The 15,022-nt window shown below is 37.3% G+C and overlaps 1 protein-coding gene across 1 annotated transcript in view; it reads left to right on the forward strand.

Annotated features, from left to right (window-relative positions):
- The window catches only part of Reph (Regulator of eph expression), a 68,977-nt gene that overhangs the window by 10,134 nt on the left and 43,821 nt on the right, over positions 1-15,022 (forward strand). The gene's annotated exons all lie outside the window — the stretch shown is intronic.

Here is a 15,022-nt window from a genome sequence, read left to right on the forward strand (position 1 = left end):
ACGCTATGCATTACCATAAGTATATTTTTAATACCAAAAAAATTAACAACATAACAGAACTTATATCGTTCTGTGGTATAAGACATGTCAAGCAAGTCGATGCTGTCGCATCGGGTGTAAAGTCGACGTTATCTCAGTATCCACGTCCGATGATAAGTCTACTACAGTCTACTACAGATATTATTTCATCGAAGTAAAGCAGATCGCACACGCATAATGTTCTAACGACTTTACGTTGCGGTTTCTAGAATATATGGCAATGATTTTTATAACGATTACTCGTAAATATGGATAACGGTATTATTATTTGTAGAAAACATACTTACTAAGGTCCATAATGCACGATGAACAAAAGATTTTATGGACAAAATCAAAAACTGTATTTAAATAATCGGACATCTATAATTCATCATAATATAGAAAAGAGGTTTTCCCTGAAGCCGATCACAGGTGCTTAGCGGTTTCTGAGGACTGAGATGATCGTCTCATAGGTATATAGGTTAGTCAGCAGGCATCTAGCCAGTAGAAGTACCAGTCGAACAATAATGGTTACATCTTCCAAATTAATTGTATTATGTAATATACGGCATCAGATTGCAGACAACTGATTGCTTGACATAGATCTTCTCAACATGTTGTGATCGCGAATTAAAATATCGTTTGTTCCGTTTGAGCTCGTTGCAGCGCAAATGTCATATGTAATAACTATCGGAATTAAAATGTCAAATCACTTGGCTAGGCTCGTTCGTGGAAATCCGCGTCTTCTCGCCATGAACTTACGACATGGAGGTAAATATGTCGTGAAGGCAAAAGGTCGTAAGCTACTAAATGCCAACTTTCACGTATGTATAACTAAAACCCCAAGAAAAGCAAGAACAGACTGATAGATAGTAAATAATAAAATTATTGGCCGAGTACGAGTCCAACTCGCGCAGACAGGGTTCCGTGCTAGCGAATTTTAATTTCTTTTCAGTATTTGTTAATTTTGTTATAATGGCAGCTATAAAAGTACATACATTGAGAAAATATGAACTATCTTCTTATTACGGTTTATTTAAATAGTCAATTTATGTACAAAACTAAAGACAAATACTCTTTCCCCAGAAGACTACGAAAATTTTTACTTTGAAAGAAAATTGCGTTTTTTATATTTGATTATCTTGCAATTTTCTGAGATTTTTGATAATACTTTGATTAAAAACTATCCAGTGTATAGGTATATATAAGTTGGACTGAATGAATGACTACATTTTAAATAATTATGAAAGGAGGCGTAGATATAAAAGGACCTTTATTACGTCTATTTTTTGGAGTAATTTGAAAATAATTAATTCTAAAAATCGGCGGTACACGACATAAGTTTGAGAGCCTCTGGGCTAGATACTTCTGATAGCACCGATGCGTAGTTTGTCATAGTGTAATGGTCAAAGCAGAACAGAATTGCTACTGCAATGTGCATATTGTACTTTAGTTCGTAACTGGCCAGTCCACCGTCACAGTTGGAGCGGGCTTTGACTTTCCACATGACAGCGTTTAAAGTATGATCCGCAGCACAGTGCTGGGAATAACTTGTTTGGAGCAGAATTGTAAAAAATATATAATTGGTCAATTGTTTCTGTACCACCAAAATTTTATTTGCTTTTTATTTTCAGTATTTGTTATCATAGCAGCTATCATTGTGGAAATTTGAACTGTCTACTTATAACCGTTCAATGGATAACCAAAAAACCCCGAAAAGTGGCAATTTGTTGTATGGCGACACCGATTTATTTTTCAGATTTTTTTTAGTATTTATTGTTATAGCGGCTACCATTATACATATTCTGTGAGAAATTTTAAGTGTACATCTATTACGGTTCCATAGATAGAGCCCTGTGACAGACAAGGCGGCATAATAATAGGGTTCCGTTTTCACCTTTTGGAACCCTAAAACACGAGCACGTCCACAAATTACCGCAACACCCGTCATGCGGAAGTATGAAAATAGCCGAATGGTTACTGTCTCAGTAGCGAATGTCTTCCTTGTGAGATTCCGTGTAGTGTTGGAGATTTTATTAGCTGCCGTTTATATTATTGTTGCAAGTTAATCACATACGCCTGGATCGTTTATACATCATTATCACTAAGTACTCACTCCTAAGGACTCATAATAATAAGTATTTAGGCTATGATCTACAACGCTAGTCAAGTACAGATTAAATAAATTTCACACGTTTTTGATTATTTTAAAGACCTGTTATTAGGTTAATTAGGTTCTCTTGCAATGATTTCCACCGACTTTAAAGAAAAAGATATTCCTAATACGCACCAACTTCAAAAACTCGGTTGGGGTCCCGGACCTACAGCTAAATATCAGACGACTACAATAGTCTATAACTTATGTATTTCTATTTATTAACTGCTAACTTTTCTGCTCAACAAGTTCATTCAAGCTTCTCGATCGTTCTTTTATGTTTCATTCCTTAATGTTCTTTATAAGTTCAACAGCTCCAGCAATTTTCAATTCAACGAACTTAACGGGAAACGTCTTCGGACTGTAATGGGTGTTGCATTATGTTCGGCTTAGTGATGTCGAACAAGCCGGCTTTGCATCGTCGCTTCCAGCCCACTTGGTGCACTGCAGATATCCTCCACAATGCTATCTGTCACTTATTGACTTCCATGGCTTTGTCTGCTTCAACACGCTTCAATGATCAGTCTGTTAAGGATTTGTATATTCTTCAAACAACAGCGATGTTATGTAGATCGTGTCTTCTAATATATCCTCGAAATGATTCATGATGTAAGTACATATATGTTCAACGATGTATTGATTAAAATAATCGTTATATTTAGCTGGCATAAACTTTATGTTTGAAAATAGTTTAAAAGACCGTATAGTTTACTAAATATATTTCTATAATGCTTTCCCATTTTATGATTACTTACTGAATCATTTTTTTTACTATTTTTCGATACGAGTGCTCAGAAATCTCACAATAAAACGATGTCTTTAACTAAGCGATGATTGCCGATTTGATAAAACTCAGCTGCATACATAGTGTCCGGCGGTGTCGAGTATGGTGTCGAGGTAACTGACAAGTCTATAGCTTAGTTCTATTAATGTCCAGATTAAAATAACATACGATTGTTAAACGTTTCTGTTAGTTCAATAGCAAAAGAATAAGTTTATTTGTAGACGTTCTGCAAGTAAATGAAAAAAGCTTTTAAGAGCCTTGTTTGTTCTGTAAAATTACAGAAAACGAAGGCCTGTGTTTTAGCATTTTTCAAGTAACGAGGGAACGTGTTTTGATAACTCATCCCATGCTTGTGTTAACATGCAAAGATTAATCTTGTTAATGGATATCGCGGCGACGTGTGCACTTGTGTGTGACTCAGTAAACAACAGATATTAACATAATTTGCTTAGTTATTTTATTTTTTTACACTTACATATGAGTCTTATAAGAAATTGAGGACATTTGATGCCTCAAAATAATAAAAAAAAATGTGAGACATTACAATAATTGGTGAAGTGCGAATGGAAATTAATACTTTTTTGTATTAACGTTTGTGACTTGGTAATAAGGTCTCGTTTTTTTCTTTTTAGGTACGGAACCGTAAGACTTTAAGTAAACTTCCGAAATCACTGCGAGTGTTGCAAGAATCTAGGTTATTTTATAGTTACCGCTATTTCACTTCACAGTTCTCCTTTAATCAGCCATTAATCAATTTCCTAGCCATCATTTAAGTGATTAAATGATGACCGTTAGTGGGCATGGGCTCGCTTTCTTATATTTATTTATCCGTGACAAATACTGTGCTATGGATAATGAGTATAGCTTGTCGTGGCTTATACAGTCTTAGGGATGTTGGTAAGTCTTCGACGTAATGTGTTTTCATCTTTTTTGGCGCAACTTTTTTTGCTGTCTGCCATCCTTTTAACAAAATTGGATAGTTATTATTATTTCATAGCCTTTTTGTCCTACTTCTTTCTAAGTGATGTTTTTATGTAGGTTTTATTTCTCTCTCTAGTATCATGAGCCCACTGTGTTTGGGTACTTATATTATTGTCTTGACGAGTTCTTAAATGATCATCATCTAATTAGCCTTATGCTTAATTACTTTAAATCTACAGCATAGTGCTGTACGTGTAATTTCATACGTGTTATTTTTTAAAGATAGATGCATCCATTATCTTGTGGAAAACTTTGTACTGACTTAACTTACCACGAATTAACTTACACGTATTATATACCACCAGCTAATTTTCTAATCTCTCTATTAAACGTGATAAGAAATTTGTCTAAATTCTAAATAGCCGGTGTTTCGGGGCCGTCTTAAAATGCTCGTATCATGCAAGATAATCGTTCTTGCTTCTATAGAAATAACATTATCGTGTAGGTTCACAGTGGCGTTGCATCCATGTATTTCATTGTCTCTTGCGTGGAGCTCTCACTTGGCCGACTTTGAAGCAATTGTGTGTAATGTCCCATGCGATAGTTTAAAAGTCGTTTGCCAGACCCTCGCTGCAGAAATGGTTAGCAGCAGTGGCCATTAGCGGCGTGCACTCGACGCACTCGAGCCTCACTCGACGGAGAGAGTATGAATTAAACATGTCTCCAAAAGCGGATAAATTAATTGGTGGCTGTTTCTTCGAAGCACTCACACGATGCCGTGAGTGATGGCAGCGGATGCGTCCACTTCGAGGGCTGTCGATTAACTTTATTTTTATTAACTCTGGATGGAAAAAGGATCTATCCTTACATTTGTATAAGTTGCATAAATGACTTTATATTTCTTCGATATTAGTCGGCCAACGACCGAGATCAATTTGAATGAGTAGTAATTTCGCAGCCCTAACGACTGTGAATCGAGTTTTGCACCATCAATTGGCAATTGCGTAGTGAATGGGCCCCCTCGCATCCCAACATGGTGCGCCGACGGGCGACGGCCGCCGCAAAAACGACTCCTGCGCCACGATCATACTATATTCGAGCGGCCGACTGGGACTGCACATAATAACCTCTCTCTACAGTCTTCGCGTACAAAAAACAAACCATACAATTCTGTAGTAACAGCGGTCATGTGAACCTCTATAGCGCTTCGGAACCGGATTTTTATTCCCACACGACATCCTTTTCGACTGAGATAAGAAAGATTGACATAACGCCTCGAGGTTAGATGGCCCGAGCTTTTGAATTTTACGTGGCCACGACTATCGCTAGCGTGGCGTCAGAAGTGCCAGCCAGAGCGACTGCATGGTGTTTACTTTAAAATTGGTTACGCAATACGCTAGCTTACCAGTTATACGAGTATGACCAAATCGGATCCGGGCAGGTTTCGCAATTTTGCTATAATCTTTGCATTAGGTTCAGAGTTTCCGCTCAATCTGATCGCGGGCTGATTTTGTGTTGCATGTAGAACGAAGGAACTTGCTGGCGGTCGGTGCAACGCCGTGGCAACTTGGGGTATACATTATTTACTTAGAGTATATACTGTAGTATACATTACGTGTACTCTAACCGTGGCAACTATAATCCCGGCGAACAATGCGCTGATCCAATCGCGTGTTGATATTTTGCGCTATTGTAAATTGTAACGGGTTAATGTGTTACAAAATATTTACACTCCACTGCCGGTTATTTATTATTTGCAACGTAATTTTCATTTCCTTCTAAGGTTGTATAATTAATACAGTGCTCCGATGTACGTGTATAAGTATTGATAAAATTAATTCCTGCAGCTTTATTCGATATAAAATTCATTGATGAGGAAAATACGGACGAAGTTAAGTGGATAATTGTGGCGTGGAGGTCTAATTCGTGCTAGCTGAAAATGTTTCGAAGTCGATGTGGGAGCGTGCTTGTGTGCAAATCTGCATGTGTTTTAAGACTGCTAGAAATAATGAGAGTCGTATGCGCAGACCATTCGCGAGATTACGCGGCGGCGACCAATGACAGGGCGGCCCGGGCCCCCGCCCCGCCCGTCTCATAATCAAAACCAACCACTGATAACCACATTGCGTAGAAATCGAAACGTGGACGGTAAGTTTTTCCCAATTGATTGTCTTTAAGTAGTCCTTTACAATACTCTCGAATGTTAAATACTACCTACTCTTTATTCCGTGAAATATATTTAAAATATATTTTAGTTCGCATCGCTTGGGCGAAGTGGCACAAACATTTTTTGGCAAATGTAGTAGTTTTGGCTTCTACGCGTGTCGTTTTTGTTTTGTTCACTTTGCAAATGAGGGCAGCCACTTAATCCGCGTTAAAACAAAACTCCCAAGACCCTTATTTTAATATATCACGTATCTTGATATTCCCAGGGCCTAGATCCGCGTCGATATTAGCGGCCGCGTTGTAGGATGAAGACGCTCGAGCGCCGCCGCTAACAATGCATACGTGATTTCCGCCAACATGTCTCCGCGCTTGTTATCATAACCTCGGCTCGCCGCGGCCGCTCCCCGGAGCCTGTTTTTGCTCGAATATCGTTTTTACGAGGCACCGGTTTGCAGCCGAGGGTTCTCCATCCGTAATGAGCAACACTACTCCGCGCCGCCCATGGGATATCAATTCGCATTTTTGTACGGAATTCGACGCTCTAAATTTTTCGTTAAAAAGCCGCAACGGGGAAAAGCGGCGGGTCTCGGATTGCTGCGCAGTCGAGTATGATATTTACTTGTCATTCCGGCGGTGGGGTTATTAAAATTTGATTTTTTATTTGGCTCCGGTCATTAGCGAATCGAACATGACTTCGCCAATCTGGTTCTCGTCGAGTACATTCTGGTTATGAGGCTTCGAGATTTTTTATGATCGTCGGTGTAAAAGTTTTTATAGCGTCTGTAAACGGCTCAGGAGCGCGGATCATACTTCCGCCAGGAACCGGTCCGCGGACTTAATTGATGGCCGCCATGGGTTAACGATTAAGTATTTATTGCCTCTGGACTTTCACGACGGTGCGATTGTTTGGTGAATCCAATGATATTTATGGTTACGAAACTGTAGATTTTGAAAGGTTTCTCAGCGCGTCAAGCCATTTCATCCAATAGAGATTTTTTAATCTAGCGGAAAAATGTGATTTGCCGTCTATAAAACTATTTGTACAGGTGTACTTGATGCCACATTAAGTCAATATAAACCTTGATCGTTATCAAAGCTGATAATTTAATGTAATTTCTATGTCAGTAATATACCTATTACTTAAGATACATCGTACTTATTTCGGTTTTCATCATCAAGGATATGTACATTACGATATAAAGACTGATTTTACTTACGTTTTAATTATAATTGGCGGATCTATTTTTTGTTAACTCAAAATATTTATCAGGTCTAAATTAGCCTCCTTCACTATTAGAAATGTGTAGTCACTGTCAAGTCACTATCAAGCGGCCTATCTGCAAATTTATATTATGCAAGATAAAAACGAGTGATGTGCAAGTGTGTAACAATAACACGGCCGTTACGGGACAGAGTGGCATAAACAAGTGATCAGCTGTTTATCGGCGCGGGCGCAGATAGCAGGAGCGGGTCGCCAACCTACATACGTAGGCGAACGCTGTGATGATAGCTACTTAATAATAACCGGATAGCTACTCGTACTTATCTACGCGTACGTAACTTAAACATCAGTTTAAAGGTTCTGTATACTAAACTTACTTTGTTGTCTCGTTTTATGACTCTGTCTTTATAAAGCATTACAGTGATAGTCTTATGATTGTCAGTCTCTCAATCGACCTCCGATTTTGCAAACTTATGTGCGTACTAGTTTTTGCCCGCGGCTTCGCCCGCGTTTAAAAGAAAATAATGTGACATACTAACATACATAAAACTGAAAATTCGTACCTTCATTGGAACGACAGTGGCGCCATCTGGCGAAAATTGGTCGTACCAACTCTGGAACCTTCGTGGGCTCATGGACAACAACTTTGCTAAAGATCATCACTTGATCAAATGCATAGTTTACGATTCAATCCTTACTAATATCGATTAAAATAATCGATTTTTTGGTCCAAAAGATAGATTCTCCAATTAATCGATATTAGATCGCCATCCCTAGTTCCTGTGGGATTTCCGGGATAAAAACTATCCTATGTCCTTTCTCGGGTCTCAGACTATCCGTTTTACAAATATTTCATTAAAATCGGTTCAGTGGTTTAGGCGTGAAGGAGAGACAACCAGACAGACAGGCAGACAGACAGAGTTACTTTCGGATTTATAATATTAGTAAGGAGTAAGGATTAAAAATGAATTACTACTTCCTACAAAAGTGGAGAAATTTCAATTCGTACTTGACCAACGCGGTGGATTATGACATTTATGACTTTTGGAGGAGACACCCGTGCCCAGCAGTGACGCATTAATGGGATGACGGTGACATCTATCTGCAAGTATAAACTGAAATCACTATCACTTTAAAATTTAAGTATCATTTTTGTTACAATTTAGACCCCCGTTTTTCTCCCGAATAAGAGGTACCCAAACTAAATAAACATATCGCTATCTGTGACGTCACTTATTTTTTCTAATAACTGTGCCAAAGATTACAGTTTTTAATGAGCTGATATTAAATTATTTATATATTTTGTTTTTATTTTTTTAATTAACATCTTGTTATGTTTTTTTTTATGTTTTGTTAAACTTTATTTTGTTAAATTTTGTTAAACTTTATTTCGAATAACATATCTTATAATAACATAATTTGCTCTGCTCATGTTACGTCTACATGTATTTAGTGTAAGCGTATATTATGTATTATTTGTATGTTTTTTTTCGTTTCAAATAATCTTAAGTTGTGCCTCGGCGCCTCGTGCCATGCCGCCTCGTTAGTAGTAATAGCAGACTATTTTGTATAATACATCAACCCCATTCCAGTTCTTTCTATAGATTATCGATAACTATATTTAATTTTACCTAAAAAGTGCCAATAAATATTTTCAGTACCCTAATTTCGATTAAAGGGCAATAATTACGCGATTCCGACCGTAACCGGTTCTTATTTGACCTAAACTTCACACCATGAGTTGTACAGGCAATTACGATACTGTGTACTTGTCATTAAATTATACGTAGTAATTGGCGATGGTTGTTACGAGTGTTGCAGCGGCCGTTACGTCGTATGCTGTAAGACAACAAGGTCACTTCGTTTGATAGCACTGCTGGTTCCCGTTTACGGCACCACAGCGGGACCATGGGATATCATGGTCCCGCTGTGGTGACATATTTTAATGAATCTAATAGGAAAGTTCTCGCATTTTTTGTCACTATTGTACCTAATTATTAATCTGTGCTAAACTATTGTGTCATTTACATTATACGATTTTTCAGGTATAAACATTTTCACGTTCATTATTATTTATACAAAGACGATGACTTTTAAATTATGTATAGATGGTACTTAACAAATTGCCCATATGAGTGTTATAATTCAGCAACGCACGCATACACGCACGCCAGCATGCACGCACGCGCATACGCACCCATGCACGTCATGCACAATGGCGGTTCATTAGCGGTTCTTGTAATTGCAAATATTGGCAGCCTCATGTTCTTCTTGCCAGAAGGACTTCAATCACGGGTAATTAATGAAATAACTGATCAACAGCCAATCGACAACGCATTCTAAATTTAAATTGTATTCGAAAATTAAATTGCTAAGTTTAATATTGATGACGACGACCTTGGCTCTATTTAGAATTGGATCATTATTGCATCGCGCTCCTCAGTTTGTAATTGGGGCCAGTTTCAAATGTATGATTTTAGTGTAATATTTTTCAATAAGATCAGAAAAGATAAATTCTAGATCTTATCTTCTGTCAAAGTGCCTAAAATGCTTTCGTTACATACAAATTTCATATCATGCTGTATGTCCTTCTCTACATTCCTGTTTCACGCACCTTTCTTAAAATATGTAAACAAACACACACAATTTATTACGACTCAAGTTTTATTATTTTTCTTCGTCCCTTCTTCTTGTTTCTCTTTTCTTCTGCGGCTATACATCCATAACATGACAGATTTCTTTTCCAGTAAAATCAGATTTTTTATAATGTTTCTTAGGTACATTCGTTTTGCAAATCCGGTTTGCTCATTCGAATGCAAAGTGTAGACATTAGAATACAACAAAGGCTTAAATAAACATGGATGTACTACAGACCAGTCACAAATATACTGCCTACATATATGCAAAACGAGTATAAAATAACGCGGTTTAAAAATAACGAAATGCGAGATGCGACGCGATGTGGAGACATTTCGTTTTATGTCATTAGGGTTCAACTCCACGCGGTGGCGTTCAGGGCTGTCTGTTGCAGATGCAGGATGCTTACCATTCGATGTGGGAAGTAACTAAGCGGTAAACGTAGTCGAAGCTCGGCAAAGAAAGTGTTTTACTTTTTTCATCTAAAGATGTGCTGTAAAGACGCACTGCGTGAGGTAGTCGTGCAATTGTGATTTCTGCCTATACGATGTCTATTGTCTACTCATTGACAAACCCGCGTTAAGTTCGAAGCACGTCGTTTACTCTGCTCTGCACTTAGCTACATCGGATGTAGTTTCATTGCAAGAACTTCAAACATGTACTTATTTTTACGTTACGATTTTAGCTTAAGAAAAAATTGGGTAATTCAATTAAGTGTTGTCGCCGTGGACTCACAGAAAAATACACTGCTTACAATATGTTGTATTTGTGTTTATTGTTTACAACTCAACAACAGTTGAAAAGTCGACATCTACGCATTATATCGAGCATTGTATTATATTATCAAGGCTAAAAATTAATACAATAATACGTGCCAGCAAAGTAAAAGATAAACTGTTAGGTGTCTATGTCGCAACCCTATCGCGCCCTAGTCGTCGGCCTGACATGTTCACATCACACATCAAGCCATTTTGATGTTTCCGCTAATAAAATAAAGGCGGTTGTGGCGTGCACTACCCTTTCGTTATGACCTATGGGACCGGTTGCTATAATTAGGTAATTACTAGGTCGGTCTCGTTTGATCTCAACACGAAACGCGTTTTAGAAACCCAAACAGTGGCGCAATGAATCGCTGAAATTGCGCACGTACGTGTAAGTTGCTGCGAACGGACGGCCGAGATCCAACGCATCCGAATTACCTTGCAAATTACTCAGAAACTTGCTCACGCTTTAACATTTTTAGAAGTGCTACAAACCAAGGTTTAAGTAGCAATTAAAGATACATAATTATGGAATTGTTATAAGTATCGTTTTATCAATTAGTATGCTAATATTTTAGTGTACACTCATAAAGTAAAAGTTCTTTGAAAATTGAGCTAGTTGTTTCTAAAAGTATTTTTTTTTTTTTTTTTTTTTTATAATATAGGAGTAACAGACGAGCATGCAGTCCACCTGATGGTAAGTGGCTACTGCCGCCCATGGACATCTGTGATCAACCCCAGATAGGGTTAGATATTCCTACCTGAGGTCGGCGACAGATGCGCCGCTACCCCTGAGGACTAAGCTGGAACGCCTCGGAAAAGTATGTCTCCCTTACCACACCCTTCAAAACGGAACACAGCAGCGCTTAACACTGCTGTTATTAGGCAGAAATAGGTGTGGCGGTGGTGCCGCCGGAGTCGAACCACAAAGGGTTCTACCACAAATTATGTATTTAAAGAAAATTACATGTTATCTTAAATTTGCAAAAAAAAATGGTAGCTGGTTGTTAATAAGTGTAAATATAAATAAGTGATAAATAGTAGTGTTTTAAATATTATAAACAAAATATTAATTTTATTTATAAGTATAGTTGTATTAAATTGAAATAGTCTTTTCTCCTTTCCAAAACTCAGTCATGCCTAAAAGTTAAACCTAAGAGATTTAAAAGATATGCAAAAGTATGAAAAATGTAGAAAAATATTATCCTTTAAGTTTAAAATTCATATTATTATAATTTAACGATTACATAACATGTAGTTTCTCATGATATTTATGAAAAAAACTAGAAAAACGTGAAACGCAAAGTCAACACGTAGTTCGGAGCTCGGCGAGCGGCGTGCAGCGTGCTAGCCGGCGAGGTAGGCGCGCGGCCGTTCACCCCTGACCGAATCCAGGTCGAGAAGGTTAGCGGCTGCTGCGGCCGCCACACCGACACACCGACACACACACGAACAGACACATCGACACTACAACATACAGATTGATACATCGACACATCGAAAACACTCGTAGTTTCGGATGATGAATATAAAAATATGCTCGAAAAGTAAATAAAATATACGGAAGTTATTATCTAATAATATCGTTTCATTAGCATATAAAGTATACTCCGGTCGTTTTAAAAATGTGTATTTTATGTGTTTTATCGTATTTTAAACTGGTTAAATATTTTATCAACATTTAAGAAAACTGAAAATCATTACAAATCTTGAGTACAGTTAAGACTTACCAAAAAGCATATTACGTAAAATATATAAGACACTTTGGTTTTTGACTAGGGTAAATTAAAGTTAAATAAGAAATATATTAGGTAAAGTCATTTTTATCTATAGCAACAATCGAAAACGTACCTACTCCTACTACACACCCAATTTTCGAAATGTCAAAAATGCTGTCACAAAACTTGTTCAGCGTTCTTATTTTATACAACACACAACACTGTATTAGCTCGGGTTCATAAGGTTAGCTTATAATTTAGACGCTCCCAAAAATATTTATGTACGAAATTTTCTATGTTATAAAATTAAGAAACAGACATGTAATCAACTTGATTTAGTGAGGTCATTGGTTCGTACGGAAATGTTTAACCTTTCTCGAGAAAGTAACAAAAAAAATTGGACGCAAAATCATTGTGACCCTTAAATTTTATCATTTTATATTGTAATTAACTAACCACAGCATCATTAATTAATAGTGCTCTATACTCGTAACAGAAATACGATGGTACATCCGTATTAGCTGACATCGCGATCTATAAAACATATTTTTTGCGCTTTTTGTTTCAACGTTGCCTGTTTGCTAGCTTTATTTATATTTAAAAAAGGAATACCGTCAATAGTTGAAAAACGAAATTCTCGTAGTTTTCGGCGAATAGACAGAAAAATACGATAGCAATGATCGTCAACAAGCGAGATCCGACAGCGGGCCTCTCCAATCGCGAGGAGCTTCCTCGACGAGTTTTCCAGTTGGAACTTTCAGCTTCAACTGAACCCTTTCTGAACATATTTTATTAACCAGCATCTCGTTTTCTGTCCCATGAATTACGAATTTCATTAATGCCGTTTTTCCTTCCTGTTCTAGTCCGCCAAACTCCGAATGATAAAGGTCCAAAAGCAAGGCTATTTAAACAAGAAACAGCGGAGTTGTTTTAATGTAACTTATTTCTGTAATCTTTTGTATCCAGTATTCAAAGAGATGGGCCCTTTGTTTTCATATAAAACGACACGTGAACCAACTAGAAGCCCATCCGAGGGTCCGATTAGAATAATTCATTCAGACGGAAGTAGGCCACCGCTCGACTCGCTCCCCCTCCTTATTTACCAGCGAATTTAGCTTCCAGCTCACTTTTAATCTCACTTTTCCTGGAAATGTCTATATTTTATTCCCTGAAAGCGTAACTTGTATTGATCTAATACTTACTCATTTTACTTTAAAGAAAATAACAGTATATATTTTTAGTTGAATCAAAAAGTTCGTAGATAAAAATAAAAAATAAACTGAATACAAAAAAATATCATAGGAATTAATTTTACGAAAACTGATATAAAAAAGGTTATTAAAAAACCGCCGATAAAAAACGTAATATAACAGTGATTCATATTGTCAAAAAGTTTAAAAAGGAAAGATCCTAAAAATGATAAATAAATTCGCCGCACTAAAAATTGAGCAACAGAATAATTGATGCACGTAAATGCACTTGTGAAACCCACATGTCGTAGCAAATAACGACAAGCTGCAATTAGATAAAGACCTGAGCGAGAGAAAACCGAATCCGGCTGCGAGAGTAAGGCTGGCACTCCGGTGAGACATTTCTAATGCAGAGCGGAAAATAATACTTGGTAACTTCAGCGGCCTTCAAAGAATGTGTTCGATGATAATTCCTATGATTCCATCTGAATCATTTCTTGAGCCTGTCGACTAATTATTTACTTTCGGACTCAATTATATCCTTTTGGTACCTAATTCCTAAGGATTTCCTCAAGATTTCAGGGTCACCCTGTGACCTTAGCCAAGGAGATGCGAACACATAATTTCAGAATTCAAATACTTACTTTACTTCTGAGCTCATCACTTATTAGCATATAATGACTATTAGTCAGGCACAGAAGACTCTACGGTTAAAACTTGTGCCAATATTTATATTACGTCGATGATGACTTTAAAAGAGCTGATCTTATTTTGAAAGAGATTTTCTGATATCAGATTATTGAACAAGATTTTTCTACTTAAATGCTTACACCACTAACCACCACCAAAGATCTACCAGTTACTTGTTCGGAAGCCCTAATAAACCAAAAATAATATTTCAAGTAGTTTCCTTACACGAACGTGAATAATATACTTCTTCTGGAGATGTACCACGTTTCGTCATGAAGACAAAGCGGCGAAACTCAATAGTAAATGTTATTCAAATACGCTGTCTCACGTGAATGGATCAGCAACCTAAGGTTCACAGCCTCACGGCGCCAGCGTCATAAGCCCAGCTTTCTAAGTCGCGGGGCAACGGGCCTGATAACTCGCTATTATCTGCTGACGGCGCTCGCAGGCCGACTGCTATCTGATCGTGATCAACTATGTGACTTGTCAAACGTGTATGTTATGTTTTTGCAGTTCCTGTTCACTATGATCATATTGGTATTTAAACAACTTTTAAACGGTGTATTATTTTCAAATTTTAAAGTCATATCTCAGTAATCGAATTTCAATTTTCGTTCTCGAATTTCAGTCATAGAAATATGAGTTCTTAAAAGTTAAATCTAGCTAACATTCGGCAAGCGTGGTAGATTATGGCCCTTTCTCGTGTTCGAGAAATGATTCGTAAAAGAAGCCTCAATCGGTTTACAAACATTTAAGTCCA

This window comes from Epargyreus clarus, unplaced genomic scaffold (assembly GCF_041222505.1).
Source record: "Epargyreus clarus isolate Ecla_fem2 unplaced genomic scaffold, WU_Ecla_fem_2.2 ptg000018l, whole genome shotgun sequence".
NCBI lineage: Eukaryota > Metazoa > Arthropoda > Insecta > Lepidoptera > Hesperiidae > Epargyreus > Epargyreus clarus.